The following is an 8,557-nucleotide window of genomic DNA, read 5'->3' as shown; positions in this document are numbered from 1 at the left end:
GGACAACATAATTCCCCTGTGGGGTTGGGTGGCTTGATCACAGGGCTGTGCTTGCTCACCTCTTTCCAGTGGCTCCACCCACAACCCTGCCTGTGTCAATGCAGTTGCATGGTTGGCTGCAGCTGGCAGCAGAGGATGGCTTAGCTTTCTTATTCTTCCCTGTCCTGCTTCCCTCACTCCACTTCTGCTGAGAGTGCTAACACAATAAATCATTTTTATAAGATTCCCCATCTCACGATCTGCTTTTTGGAATCTGACCTAAGAGGGTAATACTCTATATCTGAGTCAGACTAGCTGTGATTTGAATAACTGTGAGTGTTTCCACTGCTACTGCCATGTACATCATTGTCCTCAACTTAAGTCACACTGCATCTCTGAGATTCCTGGAACCAATTCGTATTTTTCTTATATCAATGGAAAATTTAGAGCTATTTTTATTCCTGATATTGGTTATTTCTGCCTTCTCTTATTATCATTGATGGATCCTGCCAGATATCAGAAATTTTATTAACATTTTAAAGACCCAACACTTAATTTTGTTGAGCCTTACTACTGCATGTCTGTTTTGTATTTTGTTAATTTCTGTTCTTATCTTGTTTCCAACTTTCTACTTTATTTTTTTCTTCCTGTCTAACATTTTGAGATGGACGTTTAGATAAAGTTTTAGCCTTTCTTCTTTTCAAATACATGTAATTAAGAAAATAAATTCCCTATAAGCATGATTATAACAGAATCCAATAAGTTTGAAATGTTGTCATTTATTTTCTGTTTCAAGAGGTTTCTAATTTCCAGTGCATCATTACATTAACACATATATTATTATTTAGAAATGTAGTCTTTAATTCCCAAATAAATACATATATGGGAATTTTTACATTACCTTTTTTGTTGATTACTAACTTAATTATAGTGTATGATTTCAATTATTTCAATTTGCTGACTCGTAGTCACCCATTTTATAGTTAATTTGCACAGATTTTCTACATGAGGCTTAAAAAACATGCATGCTCTGCATCACTAGATTCACTGTTCCATGAAGGCCACTAGGTAATGATTTACAAATATAAGTAAAATTTATAATTATAGTGTTGCTTAAATGCTTATCTTTATTGTTTTCAGTCTTTTTGTTTTATCAGTTACTGAGAAAGTGTAACTATTTTACCATATGATTGTCAATCTGTGTATTTCTCATTTTTGCTCTGTAAATTGTTTCCTTATATACTTTGAAGTTACTCAGTAACAGGTACATACAAATTTAGAATTGTTTCACCTTCCAAGTGAATTGAAATATTTATTTTTAAGAGATCCTCTTTATCTTTGTGTATTAGTCAGGGTTCTCCAGAGAAACCAAACCAACAGGGGAGAGAGAGAGAGAGGAGTGAGAATCTGAGAGAGAGAACATTTATTGTAAGAAATTTGCTCACACAATTGTGGAGGCTGGCAAGTCCAAAATATGCAGAGCCAATGCCAATGTCCTTCCTAGTTTGATTTTGAGTTCAAAGACCACTCGGCTGCTATAGAAGCAGGAAAAGCTGTTGTCTTGTTTGAAGGACCTCAGGCAGGGAGAGCCAATGTTTGAACTGGTAGAACATGAGAGAGAATTTTGTCTTACTCAGGGGAGGGTCAGCCTTTTGTTCTTTCAGGCCTTCAGCTAACTGAATGAGGCCCATCCACATGATTAAGGGCAATCTGCTTTACTCAGTCTACTGATTCAAATGTTAATTTCATCCAGAAACACCCTCACAGAAGTACACAGAATAATGTTTAACCAATATTCACACATCTCATGGCCAGTCAACTTGACACATATAATACACACTGTGGCAATATCTTACATCTTAAAATACTATGTTCTATTATAAACATAGATATGCAAGCTTTTCTTTGATAGTTTTTTGCATTATATAACTTTGTCAGGCTTTTGCACTTAATTTTTCTGTACCTATATGTTTTAGATGTATCTCTCATAAACAACATAGAATTGTTTCTTTTCCTCTTCCTGCTTCTTCTTCTATTATGACATTTTTGCCTTTTAATTAAAGTTGAAAATCTATTTAAAATTGACATAAGGGCTTCCAGTCAAGATGGCAGAATAGAAGGTCCCCAGCATCACTCTCTCCCACAAATAAACCAATTTAAAACTATTAAAAAGCAATGACAGCCAAGCTGGGGCTGCTGGATCTCAGGGGAAGAGGAGGAGAGACCTGCGGAGTGCATCAAGACAGGAGAAGCCACTACGAGAGAAAGAAAGACCACTGTGACCATTTCAAGCCCTGGCTGCTTCCAAGTAGCAGCTGATGAGCACATGGAGTGTGAGCTGGCAAAAGCCACAGCTGTACCCTTCGGATGAAGTTGCTTGGAAATTGCAGGGAGCAGAGTGCCTTGGTGGCCCCCAGGCCAGAAAGATTACTGATAAGGTTTCTGTGGACCCACTAGAAGTGAGGAGCCACAACAACTGAAAAAAACGAGCCACTCAGGGGCTGGTGAGTCATCTCAAGGCACTAGCGCATGGCCCATCCCATAGGAAGTGTTTGGAGCACAGGTGGTGGGGAGACGGGCCTACTGGGAGAACACTGGTCACAGCAAGGACAGCTGATCAGTCCCCCAATCGGTGCAGGACCAATCAGTGGTCCTGACTGGTCAGGAATATAAAACTGCAGGGGGTGCAGTTTGTTGAAAAGCCTCAGTCCCAGACCAGTTTCTACACAACCCAGGTGTACCAAAACTCATGAGAAATGGAAGTACCTATAAAGCCAACCGTAAAACCTGAGTTGCCCAAAAAGCCTTCCCCAGGGAATCAGCAGCAAAGCAGCAACTTAGCTCAACCACAGGGCTCAAGTGCTGGTCCCCACAGGAAGTTCCCCCATTTTAGAAGTAAGCAAAGGGCAACAAATTAGTTCCAGTGCAGAGTTCAAGTGGTGGGAACAGCAAATAATCCAACACAGTACTGAAGGAAAAACAAAATACCCACAAACCAGAGACAAAGTTTGATATTAACTAGTAAAGGTCTCACATCACCAAAGAACACCTATAAAATCTAGAAGGACTGGAAGTCCTCTGAGCTATCAAGCTAGGGAGGGGGAAGGGCTGGGGAACTCAGCCATGCCCCCCCAACACCCAAAACCAGTCTGAAGGGTGGTAGTCCAAGGGCCTCAGCCAAGTTCCCCCAACACCAGCAACCAGCCCAGTGAAGACCACCAAGCTGCTGCAGGAAGTGCTCCCAGCTCTCCCAAGCCTGGACAGTGTGAGACCGAGGGCCTCAGCCTTGCCCCCCAAAACCTGCAACCAGTCCAGCCTCCCCATCACAACCCCCCCCCCCAGCAATGACCAAGACCCCCTGGAAGCTCCCTGGTCTCCGCTGCTGGAATGAGGGAGAATGCCACAGGCCTCAACCCCACCCGTCCTCCTTCCTCCTTCTCCCACCCTATTTCCTTCCTCTTTCCCCTCTTCCCCCAACTGCTCTGCAACATCATAGAATGTAAAAAGAATAAAAATATTAATAAATATACTAAAAAAAGAAATAAAATTAACATAACAACTGATAGCACAGGGTTTAACTCTATCACCTCATTTTTTTTCAACTTCTCAATATACACGGTAGCTGACTTTCATGTCCCTTTACCCGTTCTTTTTCCCCTCCACCCTTTCCCCTCCCCCCCCACTACATCGGATCTGTTCACTTAACAAGTTCAAGGAATTGTTGTGATTGCTGTGTCTTCTCCCCCCACCCCACTTATTTGTTTGTATATTTATTTATTTATTTTTAGCTCCCATAAATAAGTGAGAACATGTGGCACCCCACTTATTTGTTTGTATATTTATTTATTTATTTTTAGCTCCCATAAATAAGTGAGAACATGTGGTATTTCTCTTTCTGTGCCTGACTTGTTTCACTCAATATAATTTTCTCTAAGTCTATCCACATTGTTGCACATGGTAGTAGTTCATTTTCCTTAAAGCAGAGTAGTAGTCCATTGTGTAGATATACCACAGATTCCTTCTTTTTTTTTAGTTTGCTGGCACTTTTCCTTTTTTTTCAATCTGTCATTATCTTTCTTTTCTTTAATTTTTTAATTTATTTTATTTATTTTTTAGTTTAATTTATCAATATGCATTGTAGTTGATTTTTGCCTCCCTTTATCAACTCCTTCTCTTCCTGCCTCCCTCTCCCCCTCTCCCCATTGACATTATATCTATTCACATGTCTTAACAAAATCAAGGAGTTGTTCTGATTTTTGTGTCTTCTTCCCTCCCTCCCACATTCATTTATTTACTTGTTTATTTTTATTAGCTCCCACAAATAAATGAGAACGTGATGTATTTCTCTTTCTGTGCCTGGCTTATTTAACTTAATATAATTTTCTCTAAGTCCATCCATGTTGCTGCAAACAGTAGTATTTCTTTTTTTTTGGTGTTTTTTTTTTTTTTTTTTTTGGTAGCAGAATAGTATTCCATTGTGTATATATACCACACTTTCCTTATGTACTCATCCAATGATGGGCATTAGGCTGGTTCCAACTCTTGGCTATTGTAAATAATGCTGCAATAAAAATGGGAATGCAGGTATCTCTTCAACATGATGATTTCCATTCCTCTGGGTATATGCTCAGCAGTGGAAAAGCTGGATCACAGGGTAGATCTATCTGTAGTTTTTAAAGGAATCTCCTCCATACTACTTTCCATATGGACTGCACCATTTTGCAGTCCCACCAACAGTGCAGGAGGGTTCCTTTTACTTTGCAACCTCGCCAGCATTTGTCATTCTCTGTCTTGGATGTTAGCCATCCTAACCGGAGTGAGATGGTATCTCAAAGTGGTTTTGATTTGCATTTCCCAAATGCTGAGTGATGTTGAGTATTATTTTTCATATGTCTGTTGGCTTTTTGTATATCTTCCTTAGAGAAATGCCTATTCAGCACCTTTGCCCATTTTTTTAATTGGGTTACTTGGTTTTTTACTGTTAAGTTGTTTGAGTTCGTTGTATATTCTAGTTATTAATACTCTGTCTGATATATGTTTTGGAAATGTTTTCTCTCACTCTGTTGGATGTCTTTTTGCTCTGTTAATTGCTTATTTTGCTGTGCAGAAGCTTTATAGTTTGATATATTTCCTTTGGTTTATTTTTCCTTTGCTTGCCTGTGCTTTAGGGGTAGTATTCATAATGTCTGTACCCAATCCTACTTCCTGGAGTGTTTCCCCTATGTTTTCTTTAGGGAGTTTTATTGTTTCAGGATGTACATTTAACTCTTCAATCCATTTTGAGTTGATTGTGGTGCATGGTGAGAGGTATGGGTCTAATTTCATTCTCCGACATATGAATGTCCATTTTTCCCAGCACCTTTTACTGAAGAGGCGGTCTCTTCCCCAGTGTGTGGTTTTGTAGCCTTTGTAAAAGATCAGATGGTTGTAGGTACATGGGTTGATTTCTGGATTCTTTATTCTGTTCCACTGGTCCATGTGACTGTTTTTATGCCAGTACCATGCTATTTTGGTTACTATCACTTTGTAGTATTGTTTAAAGTCAGGTAGTGTTATTCCTCCAGCTTTACTTTTTATGCTCAGGATTGCTTTAGCTATTCATCATCTTTTGTTCTTCCATATGAATGTTAGGATTGTTTTTTTCCAACAACGAGAAAAATGTCATTGGAATTTTGATGGGGATTGTGTTGAATCTGTAGATCACTTTGGGTAGTATGGACATTTTCACAATGTTAATTCTTCCAATCCAAGAGCACAGGATATCTTTCCATCTTCTTGTGTCCTCTTCAATTTCTCTCAACAGTGGTTTGTAGTTCTCATCATAGAGATTTGTCACATCCTTGGTTAAATTTATTACTAGGTATTTTTTTTTTTTTGGTGGCTATTGTAAATGGGATAGCTTTCTTGATTTCCTTTTCTGACAGTTCATTGTTATAGAAACGCTCCTGATTTTTGCATGTTGATTCATTGTTATAGAAATGCTCCTGATTTTTGCATGTTGATTTTGTATCCTGCAACTTTGCTGAAATCGTTTATTAACTCTAAGAGGTTTTTGGAAAGTCTTCAGGCTGTTCTATATATAGGATCATGTCATCTGCAAACAGGGACAGTTTGACCTCATCTTTTCCAATCTGGATGCCCTTTATTTCCTTCTCTTCCCTGATTGGTCTGGCTAGTACTTCCAACACTATGTTGAATAGGAGTGGTGAGAGTGGGCATCCTTGTCTAGTTCCTGTCCTTAAAGGAAAAGCTTTCAGTTTTTCCCCATTTAGGATGATATTGGCAGTGGGTTTGTCATATATGGCTTTAACTGTGTTGAGACACTTTCCTTCTATGCCCAATTTATAGAGAGTCTATCATGAACAAATGATGAATATTGTCAAATGCTTTTACAGCATCTATAGAGATGATTGTGTGGGATTTTGTCTTTGATTTTCTTGATGTGGTGTATTACATTTATTGATTTGCGTATGTTGAACCAAACTTGCATCCCTGGGATGAATCCCACTTGATCATGGTGTATAATTTTATGTATGTGTTGCTGTATTCTATTAGCTAGTATTTTATTGAGGATTTTTTGCATTTTTATTCATCAGTGATATTGTTCTGTAGTTTTCTTTTTTTGTTGTATCTTTGTCAGGTTTTGGTATCAGAGTGATGTTTGCTTCATAGAATGAGTTTGGGAGAGAGGCCTCCATTTCAATATTTTGGTATAGTTTGCAGAGAATTGATAGTAATTCTTCTTTAAAGGTTTGGTAAAATTCTGCAGTGAAGCCATCCAGGTCCTGGGCTTTTCTTTGCTGGGAAACTGCTGATAGCAGCTTCAATCTCTTTTATTATTGGTCTGTTCAGATTTTCTATATCTTCTTGGCTCAGTCTTGGAAGTTTTTGTGTGTCCAAAAATGTAACCATTTCCTCCAGATTTTCAAATTTATTTTTCTGAAGTATCAGTTGTAATATCACCATTTTCATTTCTCACTTTTATTTGTGTCTTCTCTCTTTTTTTAGTTAGCCTTGCTAATGGTTTGTCAACGAAGAGAGGAAATAAAAAGTTTATCCATTATTCCAAGAAACCAGCAAACACAGAAGACAATCAGTAAATCAGAAAGAAAGGAACAAAAGTTATTTAAAACATCCAAACAAAAGTCAGTATAATGCCAGGAATAAATCAATATCTTTCAATAATAACTCTTAATGTAAAAATTTTGAATCACCACTCAAAAGACATAGACTGACTGACTGGATTAGAAACATGGACCCAACAATATGCTGTCTTCAAGAAACCCACCTCACCTGTAAAGACACACCTAGACTAAGAGTGAAAGGATGGAAAAAGATATATCATTTTATATTTTTTATTTGTCCCATGTTCCAAGTTTTTTCTCTTCTTGTTTCTATCTGTCTTTTTTCTTTTTACTTTTATTTGGATTACTTAATATTTCTTTTTCATTCCTATTAGTTTGGGAGTTACATACTCTAAGCAGCCACTGGCGGTTATGCCTCAATTAATTGCACTCTTTTCTAATAAGAGTCTAATGTTAGTTGGTATGTTACCCTCCTTCAATATAAGCACCTTAGGACCCTCTAATTAAACTTACTTAACCTCTACTGATTTGTAAGCCATTGCTGTAAAGGATATTAATCCTATAAATATTCAACCTTCACAACATATGAACATTATTGTTTTATGCAATAAACATTCACTTAGATGTATCCATATATTCATAATTGCCAATTTTCCTTATTCCTTCCTACAAACTGTCTATCTGTGGTCATTTTCAGACTGCCCTTTAATATTTTCATCAGTGTGTGTCTGCTGGAAGTAAAACATATGAATTTTTGTTTATCTCAAAAATTGTCTTTAACTTTCATTCTTAAAGAGAATTTTGTTAGGTGTATAGTTTTAGTTTTCTAGTTATCTTTTTCACACATTGAAGATATCATTTTACTCTCTTAAGGATTCTATTGTTACAACTGAAAAATCATGTTTTAGTCTTGCTATTGTTCATTTGGACGTGATCTATTTGTTAGTGTCTTCTTTCAAAATTTCCTTTGAGCATGGATTTTTGCAATTTTAATATGAAGTATCTGTTTACAGGATTTGTGATTTGTCATGTCTAGGATTATCTGGACTTCTGAATAACAGATTAAGGTTTTCCAGTTTGAATACTTTTTACTATTATATTTATGAATGTTCCTTAAGCCCTATTTTTTTTTGTATTTCTGTGACTGCAATTATATTTAAGGTAAATTTCACATTACTTTTTATACTCACTACTTACTACAGTATGTGATTTATTCTTTTTCTGTGCTTTGCTCTCAATATTGTCCAATTTCCTAATTTTCTCTTCGACCATGTCTAATCTGCTATTAAATTCATCTACTCAGTTCCTAAGTTGGGTTCTTACAAATTTTTAATCTTGAGTTTCTAATTGTGCATTGTTGGTGTTGTTGCTTTGTTTTCCAAGTCTGAATTTTAGTTTTGATGGTTTCTAATTCCCTGCTGAATTTATCTATATGAACATTAAAAGTAAGTGTATTCGTCTTGTAGTCACTTTCTGGTGGTTTGATAAGTTTT

The sequence above is a fragment of the Galeopterus variegatus genome, unplaced genomic scaffold (assembly GCF_000696425.1).
Source record: "Galeopterus variegatus unplaced genomic scaffold, G_variegatus-3.0.2 Scaffold8171, whole genome shotgun sequence".
NCBI lineage: Eukaryota > Metazoa > Chordata > Mammalia > Dermoptera > Cynocephalidae > Galeopterus > Galeopterus variegatus.
This window is presented reverse-complemented; position numbering follows the sequence as displayed.